At 39.7% G+C, this 27,423-nt stretch overlaps 1 protein-coding gene across 3 annotated transcripts in view; it reads left to right on the top strand.

Moving 5' to 3' along the window:
• Ncoa1 (nuclear receptor coactivator 1) overlaps positions 1 to 27,423 on the top strand; it is a 200,938-nt gene that overhangs the window by 72,436 nt on the left and 101,079 nt on the right. For all 3 annotated transcript variants that reach the window (XM_059248683.1, XM_059248684.1, XM_059248682.1), the window contains exon 3: positions 15,106 to 15,191. The gene's annotated coding sequence lies outside the window, so the exon portion shown is untranslated. The remainder of the gene's footprint in view (positions 1 to 15,105; positions 15,192 to 27,423) is intronic.

Raw genomic sequence — 27,423 nt, 5'->3', positions numbered from 1 at the left:
TACAAAGCTGAGAATTGCTTTTCTTACTCTTCATACTAAATAGATTTTGTAAAGATGTATTTATTTTTTTATTTATGTGTATGTGCATGCCTGCATGTGTTTATGTGTTCCATGTGAATTCGGATGCCCTTGGAGGCCAGAAGAGGGCGTCAGATTCCCTGGAACTGGGGTTAAAGGCACTTGTGAGTTGCCTGCTGTGGAGGCTGGGACCAAACCCCCAGTCCTCTGCAAGAGCAGTGAGTGAGTGCTTCAGTTGCTGAGCTGTCTTTCCAGCCCTTTAGAGATGGGTTTAGGACTGGGAAGAACCACAAGCCTTAAGGAGTAGAACTGATAGAGGAGTTTTCGTTGCTAGGAAGTTTCCATTTTAATTGGAGATTAGAGATGCTTTCCACTTGATTGTGGAACAGAAAAAAAACAAACAAGGACAACTAAGTAAATTCTAGAAAATGAACAAAACTGAAAATACATATCCCTTTTGTAACTACAACAAAAGTTAAAAAGTGTTTACTCTAACAATTTGGGAAAATCAAATATTTTTTTTAAATAACTACTTAATAGTAGATAAATTGTTATTTAGTGAGCTGGAATAGAACTCTTGCTAAGAACAATACTGTGCTTAAAATAAAATTCATAATCCCAATTGAATTTGCTGTTGGTAAAGAAGAAAGTAATATACTCAACGTTCAGTTACAGAATTCAGTAAAACAAACAAAACTCAACAAAATAAAGAAATCTGAGTAGAAAAGATGCTGATAACAAGGCAAACTAAGACAAAGGAGTGGCAATACAGAAGCCACAGAAGTAAGTAGGATTTGAGGTAAAAAAGAAAAATAGACAAATATATCACAGATAGTACCAGGGGAAATATTGAAAAATAAAAGAGATTATAAAAATAAAGATTTTTACAAGAAGTTGTGAGACAGAAAACTATTAATGTTATGTCAATTTATGTGAAATCTCCTTAAAGTTATTAGGAAATACTCAAATTGATTAAAAGAAAGAAAGAAAATCTGGGCAAACTAAAACCATGGTAGGAAGTTTAAAGGGATTTTCTTCATAAGTTGATTCTAAGGCTAGATTGTTTTGCTGGTGAATTCTTTTATACTTTCAAGTACTATATAATGTCTATGGTGAGAAATATACTACTGATTATAAAATGATGAAAATATACCTAATTAATGCTATAAAATTCTGAAAAGTCCAGAGAAGCATTGTTTTTATTTGTTTGTTTGGGTTTTGTTTTTTTTTTGACAGGACCTCATGTAGCACAGGCTGTCCTTCAATTGACTGTGTAGCAGAGGCTGGCCTTGAATTTCTGATCTTCCTGCCTCCCCCTCCCAAGTTCTTCGATTGTAGGTGTGCTCCAGTATACCTGGCTCAGCAAGTGATTTTCTTTTTCTAGGGAGCTATGTTTCTCCTTGTTAGTTCATTCAAGAAGTCAAGGAAAGTCAGCACTGTGTCATGCTGGTATACGAACATCACAGGGACAGAGAAGCTTCCGGTGGATCTGATAAGGAATAACAGACAAGCAAATAAACAAGTTTAGTAATTCTGGAAAGTGCTCTGAAGACAGTGTGGTATAGCAGAGTTAATGGCTAGAAGACTCTCTGATGGCATGGTTTTTGAGATAAAATATCAAGGCAAAAAACCTGTAATGAGAGAGGAAAAGAAAAGGAAGTGGGACTGTTCTCTCCTACAAAGGCCCTAATGGCATGTGAGATGTTGGCTAATATACGTGAGGGATTTTCTTTGTGTGTGCGTATGTATGTGTGCAACATATGCTCAAGTGTGTGTAGGTCAGAAGTTGTCAGATATCGTCCTCAGTAACTCTCCACCTTATTTTTTGAGACAGTGCCTCTCAATGAACCTCTAGTTTACCAATTCTGCTAGACTAGAGAACCAACAAGACCCAGAGACCCTCTTGTCTCTGCCTCTCCAGCATTGGGATTACAGGTGTACACTGCCACAGCTGGGCATTTGTGTGGGTTTGGGGATCTGAATTCAGTTCCTCATACTTGCTTGGCAAGCACCTTGCTGGGCAGGCCATCTCCTAGCCTCCTTGATGAGTATTAGTAAGTGAGAGTTGAAAGGATGATAAATGGCACTGGTTGTGACCCGTGGCTCTGGTTACCACGTGGAAAGGTCATGGTCACGACAGAACCCAGTGTTAGTTTTCAGAGCTTTATTAGGAGGGAAAGGGGAGGGGGAGGGGAAAGAGGAGAGCCAGGCCTGGAGAGAGAGAAAGATGGTAGGGGGAGGGTAGGAGGGAACAAGGCAGAGCAGAGAGAGAGAGCAGAGATAGAGGGTGGGGTCTGTGTCCGGCTTTTAAGGCACATATGTAGTCACCAGCGCACACTGATGATGTAAGACACAAGACCTTGAACTGGAGTGAGGGCAGAATCCTAACAAGAGTGACTTATCTGGTCTACATAGTGAGTTCCAGGGCAGTCGGAGCTACATAGAGAGAGCTTGCCTCAAAACAACAACAGCAGCAGCAACAGCAATACCAGTAACAGCAACAGCCAGACAAAAACCAAATGTTGTTCATTTGTCTTACTCAGTTTTCTGGTGGTCTAGTCTGAGAAGATACATTGGGTCCCTGTTACTCCATCATGGCAGTTTGTGGAAATTTATGATCATCTTTTCCAGTTTCTTCTACTGTGGGCTAAGATGTGGACCTAATCAAGAAGCAGAAAATAAGTGACCAGTGGACAGACACCCAGCCTCGAGCAAGTCAGTTAATTATACTACCCCCTCTAAGGCTCAGGGATCACTGTGTTAGAGAATAGGAAGTATGTAAGAACCAGAATATAGGGTGAAAGGCTACAAAATGCCACTTCCTAGACTCGACACAGCTACCGTAATCATGAACTCCTATCATCCAGAGTTACTGTACTAGGCCCATGTAAGACCAGCTGTATCAACAGTCAGTCAAGGAAGCGGGAGGGGCTCACAGGCCCTCCCTACCCTCCGAACTGTTGGTTAGTCGGTAGATTCTGGGGCAGGAGGAGTCACTGTCTTTAGTTGTCTGCCCTCTGCAGAACCCACTATGGTTCATAGCTCCAAACTCATAGTCACTGGGCCTGGTTGATCTTGGTAGATTGTAAGCTCAAATAAATAGGTGTGAGTGCTCTAGAGAGACTGGCGAAGAGAGACTGGTGGACAAGGGTGCTAAGGAGGTAAGAAGAGAGAATGGTCAGTATGCAAAGCATACATATGTAAAATTGTAAAAAAAATTAAAATATAAAAATATGTGGACCTAAGAAAGAGAAGTCAGAAGAGCAGTTGGCAAGTTCCCTACTTCCTGTATTGACTCACCTGTAACTGAGTAATAATAATCCCTGGTTTCCTGTGCCTCAGGCCTTGGAATCTTTTTTTTTTTTTTTTGAGACAGGGTTTCTCTGTGTAGCTTTGCGCCTTTCCTGGAACTCACTTGGTAGCCCAGACTGGCCTCGAACTCACAGAGATCCGCCTGGCTCTGCCTCCCGAGTGCTGGGATTAAAGGCGTGCGCCACCACCGCCTGGCAAACAATTGGATCTTTATGCATTGTGTCATTCATTTTGTGAGCTGCTTCTTTGGTCGTGTTATTCTCAAGCAAGAAATGAATGGGTAAACGAGTAACTGAATAAGTGTAGATTCATATAGTCATAAATGCAAGTCAGTTTTCAATCCCACTGGTCATCATAGATGACACAGATTTGAAATTGTGGCAATTAGTGCTGTCAACTCGACAGAATCTGTAACCGCCTGGGAGACCAACCTCTGAGCATGCTTGTTAGTGGGTATCTTGATTTTGTTAAGTGATGCTGGAAAACTCATCTAAATTGTGGGTGGAACGTTCCCTGGACAGGGGATTCTAGACTGTATAAAATGGAGAAAACTAGCTGAGCACACGTTTGCATTTCCTCCTCTGTTTCCTGATAATGGATGCGGTGTGACCAGCTGCCTCAGGCTCCTGTGGCCTTACCTTCTCTACCATAACTGTATGTGGAACTGTGAGTTACAAGAACCCCTTTCTTCCTGAAGCTGCTTGAGTCAGAGTATTTTCTCACAGCAACAGGAAAGGAAACTGGTTCTAAGTGAGGCAGGGATGTGATAAACCTGGTGATGTACTTCTTAGGCCTTGGAAACTGGTTTGAGAGGAATGTGAAGGAGTTTGCAACTTTGGGTTAGAAAAGTCATTGGATGCTGTAATCAGTTTGCTCGCACATTCTGATGAGAGCTTGGAAGACAAGAGTGCCGAGGCAAACACAGACAGCAGAGGCCTGCCTCTTGAGGTTTTGGAGGAGAACAAGGACTCTATCAGGAACCAGGGTCATGTGTATGATAGTTTGGCCAAGGATCTGGTTTCATTCTGCCCATGTCCTGAGAATGTGAGTAAAACTGAACTTAATAGATCGTGCTCTAAAATTTGACAGGAAATTTCAGGACAGATAAGCATTCAGGTTGATTCTGAGAGAGCAGCTGTAATATCTAAACTCATGTGAAGGAAGAAGGCCTAAACTGAAGGGGTCCTCGCTTCTCAACACTTCTCAGCAGCAGCTGCCTAGATGGCAGGGTTTTGGCAGGGTGAGCACTCAGAAGCTAGCTCGACTGTGGTCGACATATCTAGCTGATTGCAGAACTAAGCATTGTTGGTGTGGCATTGTTTTTTGAGGCACGAATGGTGCAAGATCCTGAGGAGTCATGGAGTCTTGCTTGTGCCATGATTTCAGAACGCAGCTGAGGCCAGGTGAGAAGCAGCAGGACTGGAGTCCCTGCAGAAATGGTCTTTGAGAGAGCATTGTGTGAAGCTGTGAACATGAAGTCCAAGTTGCAGTAGAGACTCCAGGATGGTAGAGATGTCAGAACCATGAGCTCTCCACCAAGAAGAGCTGAAGATAGTGTGTAAGAGAGACTCCGTGTGGTACTGCAGGAGGCAGAACTGGGGCTCTCTGTCACAAGCCCCAGATGTTGGACTTGGAGGTGTGGGATGTGCGGACTGCCTGCTGTATTTTGGACTTGCTTTCTGAGCATTCTTTGTTATGCTCTGATCTCTTTTGGAGTAAAAATGCTTACTAGCTGCTTCAAACTCCTGCTGCCCTGATGGACCACACCCGGGATCATCTGCCACGACGACTCCTTTCTCCTTTGAGTTGCTTTTGTCAGAGTAGTGTGTCACACTAGCAGGAAAAGAGACTAAGATGACTATATATTTTTTTCTTAATTTTTTTTATTCATATTACATACCAACCACATATCCCACTCTCATCCCTCCTCCTGCTCCCCCCACCCTTATCCCCTCCTCCAACAGGGTAAGTTCTCCCCTGGGGGGACAGCTGAGCCTGGTACATTCAGTTGATATTAAAAAAAAAAAAAAAGCTAGGCTTAAAAACTGTTCAGAAGCTTTGCTGACAGCAGTGTATGCACGTCCATCGCCATCTTCTCTGGAACCCTAAGACTGAGTTCAGTTCTTTTCCACATTCCAACAAACTGCTCTCCCTCACCTGTGTTTGCTTTACTAATCTCTTCACACATTATAATTTTCTGGATAAATTTCAGTAATTCGGGAAATTCTTGGAATTTAACTGCTTTTCTTTTTTGGCGAAAATCACAGTTTTAGTTTTCTATAGAGAAACCATGAATTAAATAGCTTCCTTTTTCAGTCAGCTGGAGACTTCTAACAGATTGATATCCAGCACTTGGGTGATAGTATTTGATAAAATGCAGATTGGTGACATCAATATCACGCAGCACTGATAATTCTGTGGTCTATTTTGAGAGACTGCACAATTTCTAGTGCCTTTAATTGCCCTTGCTTGGCTTGCAACAGACAACTTTTGCATCACAATAGCTTTTTATTTTAGTGCTCTATCATGATTCAGTCTTTCTGAAAACTATTTAAAATAAATCAGGCTTTCAAATTAAGTTAAAATCCAACCACATGTGAGTTTACCTAAGCTCTTGGCATCAGTGGTCCTAGATGGATGTAATGAAGGGTAGGGAGTCTCATCGGCTTACACACAGGAGACAGTGACATTTTTACAATGTCCTCTTTCACCTGTTTAATTTGATTATCCTTTCTGAGACTCAGCATCTTCATATGTTAAGAAAAATAATTCTCTTTAAAATTGAGGAAATGTCATTTAGGGGCTTAATAACAATAATCATAAAATCTGTCAATGGTATAATTGCTTATATTTTAGAATAATCAAATAGCAGTTAGAAAATGTAGTGTTGAGCCTGTCCAGATACAGATGTTATGGTTAACTTTTTAAAATTGAAAAGCTAGTATAACCATATAAAAAATAGGAATCTAAAATAAGAAAACTGTAAAGCAGTGATTTTATACAGTGAAGCACATTTTTAATAAAGAAATTTGTATAATTAAAACTTTTTTAAAAGTCTTTCCAAATGTAACCTTAAATGATTACTGCTTTATAAAAAGATTTTAGCAAGTATAGGACATTCCCATTGGAATATAGACAACATAGAATAAATAGACATACGGAAAAGAGTTGAACCTCATTGGAAATTACAACAATAATAATTTTTTCTTATTGAGCAACAATAAGAGGTCTCTGGGGAACCAAATAGGCACACATTACTTTTTGAATTGGGACAACTCATTTGAAGCAATACAGTAGTACATGTCATGAAAGTCATACACATATCCAAGGCTATTGATTTGGTGATAGTACTTTTGGGAACTGGCTCTAAGTAAACAATCCCAGGGATAACAAAGCTGTGTTAGAACTATATTCACAATAGTATTACTATAATAGTAAAAACTAAAGATGACCTAATTGGTTAGCAGTGGGAAATTCGATGCCTAATAGTTCATTTTGCTTACATAGAAGTGTAAGCACTGTTGCAGTAGAGATGATATCATTTTTGTTCTGTGCTGTAAGCCAATGCCAAGAGTAGCATGGATTTTACAGTGGTTACTCAACAGTTACTTAGTATTGATTTTTAAGATGAACAAATCCATGGAATAGTATGTTTTTAAAAACTAAAACATATATGATGAAGCTTTCTTTGCTTGTTTTGTTTTTAAAACAAGGTCTCATGTAGCCCAGGCTGGCTTCAAACTCAATATGTAGCCAAGGATAGCCTGAACTCCTGATTTTCCTTCCTCCATCTTTCAAGTGCTGGGATTATAGGCATGTACTGCCTACCACACCTGGTCAGAACCTCTGTTTAAGAAACTTGCTAAGAGAGATGGGGAACAAACATGTAGTTTGGTGGAATTTTTTTTTTTTTTTTTTGGAGGAATTTGCAGTAGGGTTTAAAAGTTTAGAGGGGTCCGGATTTTCTTGTGAGCCTGGAGGTAGGGAAGACATTCTGGGGAGACCAGGGCCAGCCTGCCAGCAGGGACTGACTGGAGGACAGGTAGGAGATGTAGACAGGGAAGGGCAGGCTTCTGAGTGTGCTCGCAATGCAGTCTGCTAGGTAAGACTTCGTTCTTCAGCACAGGGAGCCACTGATGGGTTTGTTTTCCAAAACAGAATTAAGAGCTGTATAATTCCGAAGGTTAACCTGGCTTTGATAGGGACACCAGACTCACAGACTAAATGTTGTGTGTTAGGAATAGACTACTGCTTCATGTGAGTTGTTTTGGTGGTGGCTGTAAGCTGGGGTCCTCATTTTAAACTGTGAATAGAATTCTGGCCATCTATGTTTTTGAACAAATACTATCTTTGTTAATTCTGAAAGATGCATTTTGTTGTGGGAAAAGATAGTGCTATTACAGTAAATTGAAAAACAATATAGGAATTTTACTGATAATGTACAGAATGTTTAATGATAAAATAGAACTGTTTTTAGAAGTGTCTGTTGACTTTAACCAACCGGTGTGAGTCTTTTCATTTGCTTCTTCTTTTTTTTTTTTTTTTTTTTTTTTGGTTTTTCGAGACAGGGTTTCTCTGTGTAGCTTTGCGCCTTTCCTGGAACTCGCTTTGGAGACCAGGCTGGCCTCGAACTCACAGAGATCCGCCTGGCTCTGCCTCCCGAGTGCTGGGATTAAAGGCGTGCGCCACCACCGCCCGGCGTTCATTTGCTTCTTACAATCTTCTCTCTCTCTCCACTGAGGACAGAAGAGCACTGGCAACTGTCATTGTTTTGTCAAATATATTGCTAAGATATGTTTATAAAATTGTAATACTCTAGTAAGGAATTCAGTTTGAAATGTTGTTTACATTATAAATTGAAGATCAGGTTTTCTCTTTAGGGCTTTTGAAAAAGTAGGCTTATTTCCCTAGCATTTAACACGTTAGCAGCAGTTGGGGAGTGAAAGTTGACATTTATGAAGCAGGCTGTTGTGCTGGATTAGGATCCTGAAATCTATTTGAAAAGAACTAAGAAGAAATTTTAAAGAAAAGCCAACTTGTTTCCAATTATTGTGTAAAACTAATTCTTCATTGTTCATGCAATGGAAAACCATCATAAATTTATCTTTAGATAAACATATGCAGACTTTTAAAAATGACATTCTAATAAGCAGTTACCCAGTGTTTCTAAGCATCCTTGTTAAAATTCAGTATTTTAAAAATTAAATGAGAGCTTTGTACTTTCTACCAAATGGTGACTTTTTAATTGAATTGACTACTCAGTTAAATTGTTTGAAGAGTAGTTTAGAAGAATATGCCCAAATGCCTAACAGAACTATTTTATGTCAGAGTTAGGTGCTGAGCTGAGGTGTGCAGGGTAGGCTGTGTCTTACCGGAGTCATGAGATTGAGTAATTTCCTCATCTAGTATGACTGTTTGCTGTGCATGCCAGATGTTGGGTTTGCACAAATGTGTAGGATTGTCTGCTAGTCCTTATGGACTCATGATTATTTATAAACTGTGCAACAGATTTTGAGATGAAAGTGGTTGTAATATGTCATGGGACCACAGAGATCATTTGGAGGGGACCTAGGGCAGAGAAGAATTGGAGCTGTGCAGAGAAGATGCTCGAGCCAGAACTTGAGTGATGAACGGGAACACACTCCCTGTGCCACAGAGGCACAGGGGCACACATCTGTAACCGCTCAGCATTGGGGGCGCCAGTGAAGGAGACAGGAGAATGCTTGGAGCTAGCTCATTGGCCAGCCACCCTAAGCAAATCTCCAGTGTTAAGGCAAAGACAATACTGAAGGCATCCAATATTAACTTCTGGCCTGAATGCGTATGCATACACGGGGCATGTGCACTGCCCCCCAACACACACACACACACACACATACACACACACACTCAAGAACACACTCCCTGGAGAAGAGGGAAGAAAGATGTTGTCATTTAGAGTGTGTCAGGAAGACATAGAGAAAGATGTTCTTTCTTTTGTCTCACTAAACCCAACTACATACGTATTTTGATTTCTTCAATTGGTACATATAGAATAAAACTTGTGCTATTAGCCAAACCACTTCTCATTGAAGTCATGTAGGAGCTTTTCTATGTTGAAGCTGAAATTACCTGGATTGTAAAGCATCATGAAGACTCATTTTGGTGAGATAATAGGAATGTTTATGGTAGTGATTACATCAGTGCTTATTTTGGTTAAAACTCTTTGTTCTATATATTTAAATCTGGCATATTTTATTGTGTATTAGCTTTATCTCGATAATATTAAAATGGTGTATGAAATCACACTTGTTTCAAATTAGCATTTTAAGAACTGAGTTCCCAAGGAAGAAGTTTTCAGTTATCCACCACCAAATACAAAATTAAGCATAAATTATTTTTTAATTATTATTATTTTTCAAGACAGGTTTTCTCTGTGTAGTTTTGGTACCTGTCCTGGATCTTGCTCTGTAGACCAGGCTGGCCTCGAACTCACAGAGATCTGCCTGGCTCTGCCTCCCGAGTGCTGAAGGCATGCACCACCACTGCCCGGCTAACCATAAATTGTGCATCAGAGACCAGAATATATAAGTCCAGGCCTTCATGGAACTGACTTTTTAGTGGAGGAGACAGATATTAAAGAGAAAAATATTTAACTTCAGGTAACTAAGTGTTATGAAAAAAATGAAATAGATTATTGTGACACCTAGCCATTTGTAGAAGGGAAGAATTGTCATTTTAGTTAAGGAAACCAGTTAAACCCTCAGTGGGTCAACATTGCTTTGGTTCATTGGTTATGTTCCTTTAATCTGATGGACACTGAACTCACTGTGGCTAGAAGTTTGAGGAGCTGTGGAACTTGCAGCCATGGTTATTACACAGGATATAATGCTGGGAATGAAGAGAGTGAAACCACAGAGTGGGTGTGGGAGGTGAGAATAAAGCTCAGTTCTGTAAAGGGATCAGTCAGTAAATGCAGTCCAGTCCTTCTCCTCTCCTTTTGGAACTTCGAAGACAAAAATGTTACATTTCTCAGATTGGTCCTCATTTCCCTAAGGCTCCAATGATGATTTTATATTCAGATTTGATTGTGTCTATTGATCTGTCTTCAAGTGCACTCTTCATTCTTCATATATCTTCATTTGCTTTTAACTTAATCCTGTGAGTTTAATTTTGGATATTGTATTTTTACTTCTAACATATCCATTTGTTAATATATTCTTTTTCTTTGCTGAAACTTTGTGTTTTTCCATCTGTTTCAGTTGTTTTCAAAATTGTTTTTGGAACATTTTACTGATGCTGCTCTAAAGTCCTTGCCAGATAATTCCGATATCTGCATCATCTTAGTATTGGTATCTGTTAATTTTCTCACTTAAGTGGAGATTTTCCAGAAATGGTTTCACTTTTCATAATGAAAATATTATAAAGACCAATTAGGAAAATATGACTAAAGAAGAAAATAAAACCAATTGAGCTGTTTAAGCTCAATGTTTTTCTCTATAAAGCAGAAATAATACCTACTTTTTAGACTTATTGTAACGATTTTTACATAAGAACATATCAGAAAACATTCACTTTGCTTTTCTTTTTTCTGATCATAGTATTTTGAAATCATTGCCTTAACAACATAGCACTTCACACACACACACACACACACACACACACACACACACACACACACACACACACACATACACACACACCAGTTCTCTAAGTTCTGTTTTTAATATAGAGATCAGCCTGTTCCTTGACACAGGCTTGGCTTCTGTTATTAAACCTAGCGTACCTTCCTTATCACAGACCTAGGAAGCCCCTCCACCTTATTCTGTCCTTTAGCAAACCCCCCATGCTAATGCTCATCTATGAGAGAAGTTGGATGAGGTATGGAGGTATCTTTCTCTTCCACCCTGAGGATATAGCACATGGGAAAGGTAGAAGATGGGAGAGGAAGGAAACCAGAGGGAGTGAGGACAAGTTAGCATGGCAAAGTGACAAACTTAGGAAGTCTTTACAGCTTCTAAAACCCTCTGGAGCCATGGGCTCTTCCCGAGTTGGTCATTAGAAGCCTTCCCCCCACCCCCAATTCCCTTATGAGGTGTAAGTTCTGTCTCTGTTTTATGTAAGAGGAAACAACTGCACAAAGGCTGACTTAGAAATTAAACATCTCAGAGTAGACCAGGATATAGCCTGGATAGTAGTAGTTTTAAACTATATGCAACACATTTATATTCATAGATGTATACTCAAAAAGTGGTTTACGGCATGACCACTTACAAAAGACTGCTTAGAAGTACAGCTAAAGTGAGAAAATTTGAAATAACTGAAACAGACTAGCAAAAATGATGTGAGGTAAAACTAAAAAGAGAGGAACTCTGTCTTGTAAGATTTATGGATTTTAAGAGTTTTGAGGAGTTATTGAATGGTCTGAAATAGGTGAATGACCTTCTTAGGTCATATCTTTTAAAATAAGGTCTTTATTCATTAATACAGAAAAAGAATTAGTGGGGGGAAGTTAAAGCTATATTAAAAGGATTAGCTTATAAGGTATTTATTTCTTGGTTCTTTCAGAAATTTTGGGAGAAATCATGGTCCTAAAGTCTTTTTTAGTATTATGATCATTGTGATGACAAATAAAATTATTATTACAGACAGTTCTGTTTCTCGTGTGTGTGTGTGTGTGTGTGTGTGTGTGTGTGTGTGTGTGTGTGTGTGTGTGTGTGTGTAGGCAGGCCAGAGTAACCTCAGGAGTTGTTCCTTAGTAGTCATCCACCTCTGAAAAAATTCATTAGCGGGCGTGTGGACACATGTGCAAGTGTGTGTGCACATGATGAGGGGTGCATGCCTCAGTGTGAAGGTCAGGACAACTTTGTGAAGTTAGTTTTCTCTTTCCCCTTGTGGATTTCAGGACTGAACTCAGTGCTGTGGCAACAAGTGCCTCTATCCATTGAACCATCTCGGCAGCCCCTGTTTTTCTGTTTTTGACTTTAAAAATCACAACCTATTCTTTGTTGTTTGTTTATTATTTATTTATTTATCTTAGTTTAAAAGTGTGTGTTACCAGGCCATGGTGGCACATGCCTTTAATCCCAGCACTCAGGAGGCAGAGGCAGGTGGATCTCTGTGAGTTTGAGGCCAGACTGGGCTACAGAGCAAGTTCCAGGTCAGCCAGAGCTACACAGAGAAACTTTGTCTCAAAACAACAACAATAAAGTTGATGTGTATGATATTTTGTAAGTGTACTGTGTGCATGCCTGGTACCCAAGGAGGCCAGCAGAGTATGCCGGAGCCTCTGGAGCTGGAGTTACAGGTGGTTGAAAGCAGCCATGTGGGTGAAGGAACTGAACACCTCCCCACATGCTGCTGAGCCCTCTCCTCAGCCCCAGATTACCTGCTGTCTTTTAAGACACTGTGGCCCAGGCTGCCCTTGAACTCATACTACTCCTCTGCTTTCTAATGCCAGGAATACAGATGTGTGTTATCACTCCTCCATTTTTTTTGTATTGTATGCTCCACTTATTATTTTTAAATAAATAAATGGGGTTTAGTAACCAGTCTTCCATCTGGAGTGTCTAGTGAATATTTTGGTTTCAACAGTATTGCCATCCTTGGGGAGGGGAGTGAGGCTTTTTAAGCGCTACCACACTGTGCTGGCTTGTTTTTGTTTTTGTTTTCTTGAAACAGGCTCTATGTAGCCCAGACTAGCTGAATATGACCCTGAACTTATCATTCTCGTGCCTCCACCTCCCACATTCTGGGGTTGTCAGCATGTATCAGGATGCCTGGTTTTATGTGGTGCTGGTGTTTACCTGGGCTTGGTAAGCATTCTACCAACTGAGCTGCATTCTCATCCCGTGGCTTGGCAACTTTTAAAAATATCTATGCAGTTTTTGAAATGTTATTACACAGGCCCTGGTTTTGAAAATAGCCAAAAATAGAATAATGAACTCCTGCCCGTCTTAAACAATTAATGAATACACAGAGTTAAAAATAATAAAAGTAAATTTAAAAAAAAAAACTCCTGGTTTGTGATATAAGTCATTTCATTGGACATTGAACATTGTGGGTACTATGTTCTGAGATTCTGTAATCTAGTTAAACGTCCTGATTCCTGGGTATGGTGGCAAAATCCCTGTCCTCCCAGCACTTGGAAGACTGAAGTAGGAAGATTTTGAGCTTGAGACTAGACTGTGCTATGTAAAGTAACACCCTGTCTCAAAAAGCAAAACTTGACTAACCCCTCATTTGGCTAGCCTCTGCTATTGCTGCTCCAGCATGGGAAGGTGGCTGCTACCTCATTATTACCCCATGGGTAGGACTTCAAGTCCCCACTTTGCCTCTCTTAATACTCAAGTTGGAGGTTACTTCTCCATATTCTCTGGTTGAGAGAGGTAAGAGTACCTCATTGCCTCATTAATATTAATACTCCCCATGTGACCTCTACAGGGGCATGTTCCCTGTAGTGTGTATTGGTAAAAGGCCTAACTCAAGGCTAGCTTTCCTCTGACACTAGCCTCTGGCAGAGAGGGTAATGTCAAGTGAGTTTCCAAGCATTCTGCATGGCCTTTGTTGACAGCATAGAGAAAGGCCTTGTTATCAGCTAGGAGGCACTGATTAACTGCTGGTCTCTGATACTACTTTGGCAGGGAGAACTCGGCTTCCTGTTGTAGCCTGAGGAGTGTCACTAAGACAGGCTTCCCTTTGACCTGTGCTGGTAATGGTGGAATGGGGACTGTGGAGCCCCAACTCCTACCACACCCCCACCCAGTGTTTTTGTGTTTGGCTAAGTAAAATAGCTTTCATCTGCATTGTCTTGTTCCTGATTGTTTGGCAAGGGCAAGCAGGATTTTGTTTAGGTTGGTTACTTGGTTGGTTGATGTTTTTAGGGAGGTCTTGGCTTCTGGGTGTTTCCAGGCTGCCAAGTTCTTTGGGTCCAATTCTATCATATACAAGGTACAAAAGAAAACTCATAAATGTTTCACATGATTTTTCTTGGGTTCTGAGATCCATACATGGTCTGTCTTCTCTCTGTCTTCAGATTTCATATGTATGTGATAAATATGTCCAGGGCTTTTAGTGTTACTTGGAGGGAGAAATAGGGAACGGTCCCTCCTTTCCAGACGTGGAACTCAGCAAGTACTTTTAAGTTTTTTCTTTCTCTTTTTATCTGTGTTGTGTGTGTGTGTGTGTGTGTGTGTGTGTGTGTGTGTGTGTGTGTCTGTCTGTCTGTCTGCGGCTGTGTTGTGTGGTGATGGGGAGCAAACCTAGGACACCATAGAGGCTAGGCAAGTATTTTACTACAGAACTCTACTGCCAACTCAAGTATTTTAAATTTTCAATTGCTTTGTTTTCATTTTAATTATAACTAAAAGTCCTTTTTTCTCTCTGCATGTTGCTTGATTGGGTAGAATTTTGTTTCTGTGGCTCACTTTTAGGACTTTACTTTTTAAAATGAAAATGTAGCTCATTATCTCAAAATTTAAGTTTCCAAATTAATCTTTTACTCTTAAGAATTGTTTTGTATTAAGAATGATAATTTCTTTATTCCATTTTATTAAAATATATACATAAGTTCTCTAGTTTTGCTTGCTTCAAAAATAATGTAACTAATATGTTAGTCACACTTTTTTTGTATGGTGCTGGGAGGTCCAACCAGTTACAAATACCTTATCAAATCAAGAATGACACTTTATATTATGCTTACTTACTATTTTCTTCATTTTCTAAATTAGATTGCATTAATTTTACATGACTGATCCAAGAAGATCCAGCTGACTATCATTGTTTTCCTAATTTCAGGTTCCCTTTATGGCTGTGTCAGAGAACGAATTAACCTCCTAGAAAAATCACTGTATACTTCCATAACAGATTTAGAAATAAACAGGGTAAGTATAATGTCATCTCAAATAGTACCTGGATTTTAGCCTGTACTTGACTATGTGACAAAGTAGATACCAAGAAGAGTTCTTCTGCTGTTACCTTTCTGGCTGTCTGCAGTAGTTTTCAATTTTCTGTCTGATCAGGGACCTCTTTGATGGTATTCTTAAAGCTGTAGATCTTTTCACAAGCATTCACATATGCCCAGTCAGATTTGGACCTTCTCAGCACACACATACATGCATGAATGCACACACAGACAACCATCAATAATAAGTAAAAAGTAAATCTATTTTAAAAATAGTATGCAACTTATTTAGTTATGAAATGTGAGAATAAAATTAAAGATTTTCCTAAAGTGTAAAAATTCCTGTAAAGACATCAACATTTCTTGAGGTTCTCACCACTTAATGTAAAATTGTTCCCTAATATGAAAGTTCTAGCTTTTTCTCACTGTTGGCAAATGACCACTCCTGTTTCACCACACTATCCCACCGAAAGCCCTGCTACCACAGGCACTCAAATATCAAATGATTGAATTATTTAATAACTCAAAAGGAGTCTTAATGTTGGAAAAGAGGAAACTTTGATAGAAATCTTTTTCCAAACAGTGAACAAGAGTGACATAAGTTAGGTGTGGTGGTGCAGGCAGTCCTAGCGCTGAGGGGCAGAGGCAGGGGATCTCTGTGAGTGCAGGGCCCTGGTCTACTTAGCAAGTTCCAGCCAACCCCAGGGTTACATAGTGAGACCCAGGACATGGTCAATTTAAAAAAATAATACTTTGATCATATTTTTTCTCTTTCCTAACTCCTCCCTGATCCTCCCCTACACACTTGACTTTATGTTCTTCCTCTCTTTAAAAAAAAAAAGGTAAAGAAACAAAAAAGCCCACAAAAATAAAAAAAATCAAAGCAAACAGGTAAAAGACCATTATGATTTTTAAAAAAGGCCCAAACAAAGCAGAATGATGAAAATTTCACAAAGATATGTGACATGAATTGCTAAATGGTCTTATTAATAAAAAACCTGGAGCCAGACATTGGGGTGAAAGCTGAAAGAACAGAGAAGCAGAACAAGCCAGCCACAAACCCTAACCTCTAGGAAATCCTCAGTCTCAAGACAGTGAGTTTCTGTTTTCTCACACCTTGTATACCTTTTTCTGCCCTGCCATCTTACTTCCTGAGATTAAAGGCGTGTATGCTTCCCAAGCAAAAGCATGAGATCTCAAGAGTTGGGATTAAAGGTGTGTGCCACCACTGCCTGGCTCTGTTCCCAGTGTAGCCTTGAACTCACAGAGATCCAGACAGGATCTCTGTCTCTGAGTGATAGGATTAAGGGTGTGTGCCACCACTGTCTGGCCTCTATGTCTAATCAAGCTGGCTCTGTCCTCTGATCCCCAGATAAGTTTTATTGGGGTACACAATGTATCACCACAAAGATACACTTGAGTTCATTTTGTGTTGGCCAACTACTACTAGGCACGGGGCCTGCCTTGAAGTGTGATTGATACACCCAGTGACACTCATTGGAAAAGCTGTTTTTCCCTTTGTTGATGAGTATCACCTGTAGGGTAGCTTCTTGGTTAGGGGTAGGAGTCCTGTCTCCTTACCCACTCAGCACTGAGACCCCATCTGGCTTACCCTGTGGAGGTATTGTGTGTGCAGGCAACTTCCTTCTAATCCTATGGGTCCCATCTCAGACCATAGCACGTGGAGCTCTTAGGAAGCAGCCGTGTGCTCTTAGTTTCTTTTTACCAGTAAGCTTCTCTGTTACAAATCAAATTCAGCAGTTCCCTCATGGGGTTATTAGTTGGATTCCTAAGGTGTTGTCCACTGTAAGAGAATGCATCAACACTGGAGGATTACTCACCACTGGAGGATTACTCCTTGCTGAGGCAAATGTCCTAAGACTGTGGGGCTCAGAGATGAAGAACTCCAATGGCTCCTCTGAAAATCACATCATTCTGTCTTGTTACTATTAGCTTCATTTTCTGAGATTTCAAGAAACCTCTGCTCAAATTTCTGTTCCCTCCTACTTTGTAATTTTATATTGTTTTGAAGTGGTAACCATAGTTACCAACTAGCAGAGGCCCATCAGGAACTTCAGTAACAGTCAGTTTCACAGCTGGGAGCAGTGCGATCTAGATAGGAGTATAAGAATAAAGCTACCCCATCACTTAGTTCTTCACAAGTGAGTGTCTCACATCGAGTAAAATGTCCTTTGTTCTAGCTAAAGTTTTCACTGAAATTAAGTCTTTTCTCAAGGGGGTTCCTGCTACCTGCTCTTTACCTAAGCCTGCTCTGTCTCTACCCTCCCCTCCCCTCCCCTCCCCTCCCCTCCCCTCCCCTCCCCTCCCCTCCCCTCCCCTCCCCTCCCCTCCCCTCCCTTCCCCTCCCCTCTCCTCTTCTTTGTTCATATTCCTTGCCATCTTTTTCTAAGTAAGTGATAGAAATACTTGGCATTTGGGGCTCAGGATAGAAGGTCATGTCTTTGGATTAGTGGGAAAGAAAAGAATGAAGTAGCATTGAAAGCTTGATACAGGGTATCTGTTTGCCAAGATCAAAAGTCAAGGACTTGAGCTCTTAGCAGAAGGCCAGAGTAAGTGATTTCTAGAAAGCTTGGCAGTCAGCATTGCCTTAACGGATGGCCCTGTTGACAAAGGAAAGGAAGCCTGTTTGTCCTAAGCATATAGTATAAGTTGAAATCCTATCTGAACTTAAGGCAGTAACACATTCCCACTTATATTAGACTTTTATTTCTCATGATTCTGAGAAATGTAAGGAAACTGATCCTTTTAAAAAGAGTTTTCTATTTTGAAACTGTGCCTCCTTAGTAGATAACTGATTTTTACACATCTTGTTTTGCTTTATATGATCTAGAGCAGTAGTTGGCAAACTAGTTTATGGAACAAAACCGGCTTTTGCAGCCCGTGTCTTATAAGTAAAGTTTTATTGGCATAGAGCCACAGTGCCATTCGTTTGTATACAGACTGTAGCTGCTTTCACATTTGGATGGCAGAGCTGAGCTGTTGTACTCTGTAACCTATAACACTTAAAGTATTTACTGATTGACTCTACTGAAGTGATCGGCATATGCTTTATATGGACTAGACTGGGGATAGTGACATTGGAGAAAGCATAGCATCTGCTCTACATGGACTAGATCAGGGATAGTCAGTACACTGAGAATGCGTAGCCTTAGTGTGAGAGCTGCTTTGAATTGCTGTGACAATTGCCTGGGAAAAAGAACTGTGATGGAGGCATTATTTACTTGCTTCTCTGTTTCACAAGATTCAATCCATGGTTGCTTGGGCAGAACCTCATGGCAAACAGTAGACAGGAAGGACCAAGGGCATGAAATTCCCTTCAGAGACAGTCCCCAGTGCCCCCTTCTTCCAACAAGGCCTACCTTCCACAGTTTCTAACACCTCCCAGGAGTCTGTTTCCACTTTCACTGTGTCCGAGCCTTTACAATTTAGTGGTCTCTGGAAACCTCCTTGCAGACACACCCAGAACTATGCTTTATCTCCTAGGCTTTTCTCAATTCAATCATGTTGACAATCAAGGTTAGCTATCACACTTAGATTATATTCCTGTGAGCATTAGAATAGTAGAATTACAAAAGGAGAGTACCGAGAAGTCAACTGAGACAATAGGTCTTCTTGGTCTGTCTTTAGCCTGTCTAAACTCAGATTGTGAAAAGAAACTCTTAAGTGCAAACATTACATTTTTTAAAACACTGTCATTTTCTATTTCTACATGTGTTTAAGTTTGTATTCTCATATGGACTTACTCTAAACTTGTTACTCATCTACTAACATAAATCAAGGCTTACATGAGTATTTTATTTGGAAGTGAGCTTGGAGTTAGTTGTGCTGCAACAGCCTCATTTTATAGATGGCAAAAATTGAGTCCCTAAAACTGCCATATACCTGGTGTCATAGAAGCAGGCTAGTGGCAATTCCTGGGAGTAAAGTGCTGGGCTTATTTGGTTGTTTTCTTGTTTTAAATTTTTCTCCTGTGATGCATATAAGCATTTGCACATGAAGTTGTGCCCAGTCTATCTTTAGCTCTAAATACTACTTAGAAAAGTAAGGAAACAGCTGAAGAGAAGAAAAGCAGTAAATCTAGACTGTACTGTAACTCTGCTACTAATACTTCTGCAAGTGTTAGGAAGCGCGTCGTTCTTTGGCAAACAGGAGTATGAATGAATATATACACTCGGATTATAAGGTTCCTGTAACCTAAGATCTGGAGATATGTTTTTCCTTCCCCGAGCCCTTCACACGGTGTACTTCACGTGAAGGAAGTGTACTGTTGTTCAAAGAAACAAAGCACTGTCTTCATGGAGCACCGTCTTCATGGAGCACCGTCTTCATGGAGCATTGTCTTCATGGAGCAGTCTTCATAGAGCACTGTCTTCATGGAGCAGTCTTCATAGAGCACTGACTTCATGGAGCACTGACTTCATGGAGCACTGTCTTCATGGAGCACTGTCTTCATGGAGCACTGTCTTCATGGAGCACTGTCTTCATGGAGCACTGTCTTCATGGAGCAGTCTTCATGGAGCACTGTCTTCATGGAGCACTGTCTTCATGGAGCACTGTCTTCATGGAGCAGTCTTCATGGAGCAGTCTTCATGAAGCACTGTCTTCATGGAGCACTGTCTTCATGAAGCACTGTCTTCATGGAGCACTGTCTTCATGGAGCACTATCTTCATGAAGCATTGTCTTCATGGAGCACTGTCTTCATGCCTCCTAAGTAATCCATAAGTACAACATCAAAGAAGCCAGAGTTCACATTGCTGTTAGAGGGTTCGATAACTGCTTTCCTCTTGTGAATAGAACAAACTGTAATTTGTATTTTATAACAAAAAGTAATTGATTTCTGATTTTATAACTTAATAAAACTCCACTAGGAAAATTAGATGTATTTCAACTAAAAAAGACAAAAGATATATACCAGAAATTAGAGCCTGTTTCCTCTTATGTTCCTGGCAAAGTTATTGCTATCACAATTGGGGGAAAAGCTGGGTTTTTTTCCCTCAAAATTCAGTATTAGAAAGGCCTCTCCCTTTATTGCATCAGAAAATAATTACAGAATTTCCCCTTGCCGCTTCCCTGGGGACCCGTTTTAGACAAGAGAAATCCTAAGAGAAGCTTGCGCAGAAGATGCGCACCGGAACTAGACTGCACGAGCAGATATTGGCACCTTTCAGGCCTGTTCTACACAGAATCAGAACCATCTCAGCACCAGTGGTTTTGTTTTTAATTAGCCTCTAAAGAATTGTGCAATTAATCCTTCTTTCCTGCTGCAGTAACTCAAATTGCTTGATTTTCTTTCCTCGTACATTTGAAAAGTATCTTAATTTTTCATAGACCTATAATGAAAATTCACATCCTAGCTTAACATACTTAACTAATCTTAATTATCAATTAGGATGTAATAAGACTGTTCTGATTTTAATGTGCATGGTTGGTATTTAATCTTTCAGAAGTGTAAACCATTGTCATAATTTAATTATTCTTGTTAGTTTTGTGTTTTTATTCAAGTTCTGTCTCCAAATAGATTGTCCACATGAAAATAATAGAATTGATCTAATGTTTGCTTAAATGTAGAATTCTAAATAAGTGTTTTCACCATTATTGGCTGATTAGAATAGAAAATTACATTATCTAATCATAATGACTAGGTTATTACCCATCTCCACCTTTGATTTACTAGCATAGTTTAACTAGCTAAGTTGCAAGTTGATTAATCTCTGTTATGAAATGCTCGAGATAAGACATATTAGAAATTTAGATTTTCCAGACTAATATTTAAATATACACAGTAAGATGTGAATATATACGCTATGAATTAAAACACAAAATTCATTTATATTTCATATATTACCTTACCTTAAAGTCTGAAGATAATGTTAGACAATAATCTTTAGAGCACCTGCATTTGACTAAGACTCATCATGGGGCCAAGTGTACAATTTCGTACTTGTGGTGACCTGTGATTGCTCAGAGCCTGAGATTTGAAGCATTAAATTTCAGATTTATGAGTTAGAGATACTCAACTTGTAACATGTTTTAGTTCTTGTAAATCACGATTTTCTTCCATGCTTGTAAAAAAAAAAAATCTAACTTTCCAGTAGTGTGTGGTGACACATGCCTGCAAATCCCAACTTTGGAGGCGGAGGCAGGAGGATCGTTGCAAGTTTGTGTCCAGCCTGGGTAATTTAGGGAGTCCTTGTATCAAAATAACAGTTTTTAAAAGGTGAGGGTACAGCTTAGTGTTGGGGAGCTTTTCTTACATGCATAAGGCAATGGGTTCGGTCCCTAGTGCTGCTTTGTTTTGAGACTTATTAATACACCTACAACTTGCTGAAGTCTATTAAATGTACAGATCACAAATCCTTAGGTTCTGTGACCTACTTCAGATAATCATCACACTCTCTGGTGATTTTCACAAGAATTTTGTCCTTATGGGAATTATTTTTGAGGTAAAATGTCTTTATTGGAGCTTCATAGCTAATCATCACCAAAGTTAACAGCCATTTTTATGGACCTCTGAAGCATCATATCCTTTCAGAAAGAATATACAGAATAGATTTGTTTTCTTTTCTAAAATCATGTAATCATAGAATTTAGTGTTATTAACCTCCGTTTTTACAGATGAGGAGATAGAAACTCCTATAAGTTAAAGATATTGAGACAATCATTGCTAAATTATTAATTATTAGTGAGCCCACTGATAACACTAATCTGTGACATCCTGGTTGATTATATTAGTGTCTTTTTAGCCTTCCAGACGGTGCAGAGAGATTATTGGACTTGTAACATCGTAAGAAGTTGTTGATATTTGAATACAGAGTTTTGATGGGCACAGTAGAGATCTCTAATCTTGCCCCAATTATTTTAAAGTGACAACATGATATGATGTATCTTAGAGACAGCATGTATGGAGGCCCCTGTGTGGTGCAGAAGACTATCTTAATCTTTATGAGGTTTTAAGAATGTTTTGGCAGTATCCATGTTGAAGCAAGTTTTTTTTGTTGTTTTTTTGTTTTGTTTTGTTTTGTTTTTTCGAGACAGGGTTTCTCTGTGTAGCTTTGCACCTTTCCTGGGACTCACTTGGTAGCTCAGGCTGGCCTCAAACTTACAGAGATCCACCTGGCTGTGTCTCCCGAGTGCTGGGATTAAAGGCGTGCGCCACCACCACCTGGCTTGAAGCAAGTTTTTAAGAACAAGGTTATGAGATTTCATTCAGACTTAGGAATTCAGACGTATGAGCATTTCATTTATTCTCTTAAAAATTTATTATGTGCATACAGTTACTATGTCTATTTCATTGACTGATAAAGACTTGTGGTCCTGGCGATGTAGCTCAATAGTGGAGCATGTACACAACACATTCTGCCTTCTGTGTTTGTTCCCCAGAACAGTGCACACTGTGCACTCACACACAAGAATACTTGTAGAAATGTGTATTTTTTTTGTTACTCTTTAGGAGCCCACCACCCAGCTTCTGAATAAACACATGGGGATTTATTCTAACTTTTAATTGCCTGGCCTTAGCTTGGCTTGTTTCTAGCCAGCTTTTCCAACTTACATTATCCCATTTCTTTTTAACTACATTTTGCCTCTGGACTTTTTAACCCTTCTTTATTCTATATATCTTTCTTTCCTTCTTACTCCATGGCTGGCTGGGTGGCTGTGTGGCTGGCCCCTGGAGTCCTCCTCTCCTTCTCCTTTTCTCACTTCTCACCCTCTTCCCTAGATTTCTCCTCTTATTTATTCTCTCTGCCTGCCAGCCCCACCTATCCTTTCTCCTGCCTTGCTATTGGTCATTCAGCTCTTTATTAGACCAATCAGGTGTTTTACACAGGCACAGTAACACAGCTTCACAGAGTTAAACAAATGCAACATAAGAGAATGCAACCCATCTTTGCACCTTTAAACAAATATTCCACAGCATAAATGAATGTAGCATATCTTAAATTAATATGCCACAACAGAAATGGTAAGAGAACTCTATAATTTCTATAGCAATTTTTATAAAATAGTCCTCTTGGAGTTATAAATACTGTAAACTCACAGACTGTCAGGAGTCAAGGATCTTTAATGAAATACAAGGCCAGTGTCTTCTAAATGTTTTGTTTTTGTTGCCATTGACTACTTTCTGATTGAGGCTTAACTCTTTGGTTTAATCCAGTAGTCTTTTAATGTTTCAATTTAGAGATTGTATTTTATATTGTGAACTTACCTCCTGGATTTTTACATTTGGTGATATATGAGAATATAGTTGTAAGTATAAAAGTATAGTAAATTAACTCAAAGTAATCTTAAATGAACTTGAATTTTAATCATTTTTCATACTTAGAATGACTTCAAAATAAGACTTTTATGTTGAATGTGATATTTCACAGAACTAAATGCTGTTGCCATTTTACAATACTCAGTTCTCATGGCATGCTAGAAACGTTAGCTGAGAGATTGTGTGTATTTCCCAATCTCAGTTAATCTGTTAGCTTTTCTAGCTGGAACAAGATTCTTTAATCCTAAGTCCTATTTCATGATTCTTTAGCCAACTCGACTCATACAAAGAACTAACCCAAAAGGAATATTCACAATATGACACTTATAGTTTTTACATCCTGTGCTTTCATTTGTTTTTTGCTTTATACATTCAGGGTATATAGGTTGTTTCCAAGGGCCAGTATATGATGAACAATGTTTTAGAAAGAACTATAAGAAATTGGATGCTACTGGTATGCAATTCTCAATTGTATGTCTCTGTTCCATGAATAGAATCCTAAGTAGTTATCTGTTATCTCTGCTTTTCCAAGTCCTTAAAGAATAGTAATGTTGAAATCAATTTGAATCCTCAAATATTTTTAAATGAGCAAGCCAGTTGAAGTCTAAAAGATTTTAAACTCTACAGTGCTGTAGAAAATAAAAATCAGTTCTCTCTCTCTCTCTCTCTCTCTCTCTCTCTTCCTCCTCCCTCCTTCCTCCCTCCCCTCCCATAGATCACTGTGGGCAGTGCCACCCCTGGGAAGTATAAGGAAGGTAACTGATAAGTATGAGCCATGGTCTCTGCTTCAGTTCCTGCCTCCAGATTCCTGCCTTTAGTTCCTGCCTTGCCTTCTCCCAATGGTGTCTAACCTGTAAGCTAAAATAAATCATTAGTTTGGGTCAGGGTTTTAATAGCAACCGAAAGCAAACTAAAGCAGGTAGTATATATGAGAAGTATGCATTAGTCCTAGCTATTAGTATTGCTAGTACTAGTACTTAATTATAGAACTTAGAACTTGATTCTAAGTTCTTCATGTACATTCCTCACAGCAACTCTATAGCTCTACTACTCCCACTTTATAAACTAGCACACAGGAAATGAATTATCCAAGATCACCTAGCTAGTAGGTAGCAATGCTGTATTTGAACAGTCATCAGATTCCAGAGCAAGTAGTCTTACCTCTTATCTGTGTGTCCAGATAATTCACAAATTCATTTTCTTGCTTTCTAACATTGTAAAATGGAGCAAAGAAAAGAAACCCGAGTCCTTACGTACATGTTCATGTGGATTCAGTATGGATAATGGGTAAGCAAAATAACAATGGAGAGATGATTTCAACTCACAGGTTGGTTTAGGTATAAATTTGTCTTTTCTGAACAGAGCCTCTCATTAGTAAAGGAGGGTAATTGTTTTTACTTATAGGGTTTTGAAACCCTATAATAATTAATAACTTAATTTCATATAAATGAAATTAAATGGAACCTGAATACATGGCTGGGTATAGAGTAGATAGTATCTTGACTTCCATGTACACAGTGCAATGTTTGGGGAGCAGTAACAATGCTGGAGTGGCCATCACGGGGCTGGCTGGCACGTTGCTGGAAGCAGACACTGGTGCTTCTGAGAATCCGCTTGGTGCCAAGCACTGTTCTGAGCTTCAGCCATGAGACAGCAAAGGCTTATCCGTAATCTTAAGAAAGAACCGCCGGGCGGTGGTGGCGCACGCCTTTAATCCCAGCACTCGGGAGGCAGAGCCAGGCGGATCTCTGTGAGTTCGAGGCCAGCCTGGGCTACCAACTGAGTTCCAGGAAAAGGCGCAAAGCTACACAGAGAAACCCTGTCTCGAAAAACCAAAAAAAAAAAAAAAAAAATCTTAAGAAAGAACCATTTTTAGATGCCCTTCCATGGGACTTTATAGTGCTATCCCACAAACCTACCATGCTAGACATGATAGACTGGAGTCTTTATGGCATGGTTGAGGAGGGTGGTAGGAACATTAAGCATGACAGCGTATTGTAGTGGCTCTGGGGGGCACTGACTTCCAGGTGCCTTTGAGTATAAACATTCAGACCTAATTGTGGTTTTAAATGTTGTAATCGTTTGGGCAGGCCCCCCCAAAAAAATAGTTTTTGAGCCTGGAAACCATGATGTGTCCACTTTTTATGTCCACCGGTTTTCTTTTTACCTTTTACTCCTATCCTGTCTTTTCACTTCTTCCAGCGTTCATCGCCCCTCCCCCACAGGGCTGCGGTGTTTCTAGAGGATGGGAAGTGCATCCTCCTTTCTCTGCATTCCCCCATGGTCATCTCATATACCACACTACAGCGTCAATGTTAGTGATCCCAAGAGCTGTAAATCCCCATCCTTATAAGTCAGCGACACATATCCACTTAGATGTCCTGTTGCCACCTCATAATTAATGTGTACATAATTGAATTTATTAGCCTTCCCTCAGACATCTGTTATCTACCATATGCCCAGGCTTGGCTAACTGACATTAATGAGCCTCCCATGCCAGGATCCTTGGTATTTCCAAGAGTGTAAACAAAGTTTCAGCCAGGAGATAGATGCCTCATTGCAATGTTGTTGTTGGTTTGCTTTAAAAAAAAAAAAAAAAAAAAAAAAAAAAAAAAAAAAAAAGGATTGATTTTCTTTTGTGTGGATGAGTGTTTTGCCTGGAAAGATGTGCACCACTTGTATGCTGGTGCCTGCAGAGGTCAGAAGAGGGTGTAGGATCCCCTGGCACTGGAGTTATGGATGTTTGTGAGCCACCAGATGGGTTTTGGTAAATGAATCGTGGGTCCTCTGAGAGAATAACAAGTGCTCTTAACCGCTGAGCCAACTCTCTATCTTGTTCCATAATGTTGTTTTTAATAGGAAAAAATGGAACAAATCTAAGTCCTATACATATTTTCATTAATATGTGCATCATGGTTTTATAGTCATTAAAACTAAAGTATGTATTTGTCTACATTTGTAAACAGTGCATATGCAGGTTGTTAATTCTAGGTTGTACAGTTATGGATGATTTGACTTCATTCTCTCCATTTACCTGTATGCTCTGAAGTTACACAGCAAACATCAATAACTCTCGTGATTTGCACATGCTGATAGACAGCTTGTCTTTGTCACTCCCAGCCCTTGCTGTCCAATGTCTTGTTTACCCAACTGTTGCTGCTCATTCAGCTGGGTGATTTTGCGATCACAGCTCTCCCTTGCTAGCTGCCAGTGCCATGTTTAAGAATTGTGGCTGGTAAGAGTCCTTCCTTTGCTTAACCTTTCTGCTTAAGTTACTTCATATTTAATCACCAAAGCCATCAAGAGGAAACATGATGTTTGTCCTTGCTGTCCAGACTTTCAGCCAGATGGACTTTAGCCAACTCAAGAGTTCATGTATCCTAGTCTTAACAAATTGGTTTTCTCTTCTGTGCTACTTGTATTGGCGTCTCACTTAAAGCGTCGCACATGGTCGGCAAGTGTGATATAATTGAGCTGCACCCCCAGTCCTGAAGTCAGTGTTTACTAGAGCACAGAATCAGGCCAGATGTGGAGAGGGGTGGAAGGCAGCGAGCAAAGGGAGAGAGAGGGAGGAAATATGCCTCAGACTCGGCCTTTGCACTTCCGTTCTGCTCTGCAGTGGGCCATAACTGTGCCCTGAGTGGCTGTGTGTGGGGATGTTTGTTTGCTTGCTCTTCTATTCCTCTTTTATTCCGTGGATAATTTCTTGGTTTTAAGAGTTTGGTGAGAACAAATAGCCAAGTAATGAAAGTCCATTTTCATGTCCGTTCTTTTATCAGTAGATCTTGTCAAGAGTCTATTTATTGAAGCATGTCATGCTTGTTGTCCCAGAATATAATTATACTTGCAATTTTTTTTCTTTCAGGGAGTTTGTGGTGTATTCCAGATGGTCAGATAGGAAAACGTAGATGTTTTGTACTGTTTTCTCATTTA

The sequence above is a fragment of the Peromyscus eremicus genome, chromosome 22 (genome assembly GCF_949786415.1).
Source record: "Peromyscus eremicus chromosome 22, PerEre_H2_v1, whole genome shotgun sequence".
Classification (NCBI taxonomy): domain Eukaryota; kingdom Metazoa; phylum Chordata; class Mammalia; order Rodentia; family Cricetidae; genus Peromyscus; species Peromyscus eremicus.
This window is presented reverse-complemented; position numbering and strand designations above follow the sequence as displayed.